Below are 2,532 nucleotides of genomic sequence, written 5' to 3'. Positions count from 1 at the left end.
GACGTCACGAGGAGTTCCGGAATGGTCCGGAGGTGAAGAATTATATATAGGAAGTCAAGTTTCGGCCACCGGGAAAGTTTCGGGGGTCACCGGTATTGTACCGGGACCACCGGAAGGGTCCCGGGGGTCCACCGGGTGGGGCCACCTATCCCGGAGGGCCCCATGGGCTGAAGTGGGAGGGGAACCAGCCCCTAGTGGGCTGGGGCGCCCCCCCATGGGCCTCCCCCTGCGCCTAGGGTTGGAAACCCTAGGGGTGGGGGGCGCCCCACCTGACTTGGGGGGCAAGTTTCCCCCCTGGCCGCCGCCCCCCCTTGTAGATGGGATCCAGGGCCGGCGCCCCCCAGGGGGCCTATATATAGTGGGGGGGGGGGGGAGGGCAGCAGTACTACAGCCCCTGGCGCCTCCCTCTCCCCCTGCAACACCTCTCCCTCTCGCAGAAGCTTGGCGAAGCCCTGCCGAGATCCCTGCTACTTCCACCACCACGCCGTCGTGCTGCTGGATCTCCATCAACCTCTCCTTTCCCCTTGCTGGATCAAGAAGGAGGAGACGTCGCTGCTCCGTACGTGTGTTGAACGCGGAGGTGCCGTCCGTTCGGCACTCGGTCATCGGTGATTTGGATCACGGCGAGTACGACTCCATCAACCCCGTTCACTTGAACGCTTCCGCTCGCGATCTACAAGGGTATGTAGATGCACTCCTTTCCCCTCGTTGCTAGTATACTCCATATATGGATCTTGGTGATGCGTAGGAAATTTTAAAATTCTGCTACGATCCCCAACAATTCGGTGCAACATACTGCAAGCTGCGGCGCCTTGAAGGCCAGTTGTGTGTGTGTGTGTGTCTTGCCGCCGCCGGCGTCTGCTGCTGTTTTTGGTGGTCCTGGGCAATTGGCTTGGTCAACAATCAAGTTGAACTACGAAATCAAGAGAGGGAGATGGTAGACCTTGCGAAATCAAGAGAGAGATGGCCGACCTAATGCGCAGAGCTCGCACAACACAACCTACGGGGAAAGCCCACGCCGGAGGGAGGTAGATTGAGCTGGCGACCAACGGCGCAGGGGACCGGGGGAGCAGGCCCTGCCGGGCGCCGCGTGCATCACCAGGAGGAAGCAGGAGGAGGGGACGTCCGGGCGCGTGCTGGGCGCGGCGCTCGTCGCCGGGAGTGGGCAAGAAGAGGAGGCGACCGGGGGTGTGCTTGGCGTGGCGCGCGTCAACGGGAGGAGGAGCACAACGGAGGGGCGCGTCGCCCGGTGGGACGGCGCGTGTGAGGTTGGATGAATGGATAAGGTGTGGGAGGTGAACGACGAGTATATGCATTTGTGGATAGTGCGTATCGGGGCGGATCGGACGGTTGGGGTTCGTGCGCTCGCAACATCTACATAGCGCAGCTGCGCGTTGAAGAATTCGGGATGATTTTTTAGGCGACGAAAACTTGTAGTGACCAGATCAGATGGCTCCCCCTCCCCCTCCCACCACCCAGTCCACCCTCCCTCATCGTTGCCGCCGGCTTGCCGCGGTGTCCGCCTGGCGGATGGGGCTCCCCCTCCGCCCTCCTCCCATGCTGCCCTTCCTGCAGTTCCGTGCAGTTCTCCTGCCCCCGCGCCGCCGGTGCAACCTCGCTACGTCCAAGCCGGCCAAGTCGCCCTCAACTGCCTCCTCCGCGTCGGCTTCGATGCTGGCCTTGCTCGCAAGAAACTCCCTCTACACTCCTTTCGGTCGCTAGTCAACTCCGCCAACCTAGGCCGTGCGATTCCTCTGTTTGCCTCCTTTGCGGGCTCTGCTGCTCGTCTCGATGAAACCCTTGCGGCAACCTTCCTCCAATCCTGCTATGGGGGCGTTGCCCTTGAGTTCTATGTCCACAAAATCTCCGACCAGCTCTTTTGCTTTCACATCGCCTCCGGTGAGGTGGCTGCCCATGTTCTGCAGCATGCCTCCTTCAAGCTGCGTCTCGTCTCCCTCATCGTTCTGCCTTACGACCCGACCCTGGCCTCCCTTCCGCCTCCGGTCATGGGCCTCCTGTCCACCTGCTGCTCTCTAGTTGCTATTCTACAGGTCTCGCCGGACCTCGGTCTCGCTTTCGAGCGCCTAGCGTGGTCACGGCTGCGCTCCCCTATCACTATCCATGCAGGGCTCGCGGTTCATGGTTGTCGTCCTTATGACAGAATCATTCAGTTCCCCCATGCTGTTGATGCCGCCACATTCGGCCTACTTCTGGCCTGCCTCTTTGGTGGCGATCATGAAGCCTTCAGCGTCACCATGGAGGATGATGGCCGGTTCTTCTTCACCGCTGCATACCAGGAGGTTGCCTGCCTCATCACCAGCTTTGGTGACTTCAGATGGCCGGGCATCCTGCTGCGGTTCCCTCGGCCTCCATCGCCTGCCGGCTCTACGCCAACGCATCCTGCTGGGACGGCCATGGTGCTACCCGGCTCCTCGTCCTTCGCGATTGCGGGGGGCCACCGTGGTGTCCCCTCGCCGGCCGCTTCTGCCTCATCGTCACGGATGGGGGACCACCATGCCACTCTCTCCGACG

Source organism: Aegilops tauschii, chromosome 1, assembly GCF_002575655.3.
Source record: "Aegilops tauschii subsp. strangulata cultivar AL8/78 chromosome 1, Aet v6.0, whole genome shotgun sequence".
Lineage (NCBI taxonomy): Eukaryota > Viridiplantae > Streptophyta > Magnoliopsida > Poales > Poaceae > Aegilops > Aegilops tauschii.
The sequence above is the reverse complement of the archived record's forward strand: the minus strand, read 5'-3'. Positions refer to the sequence as shown.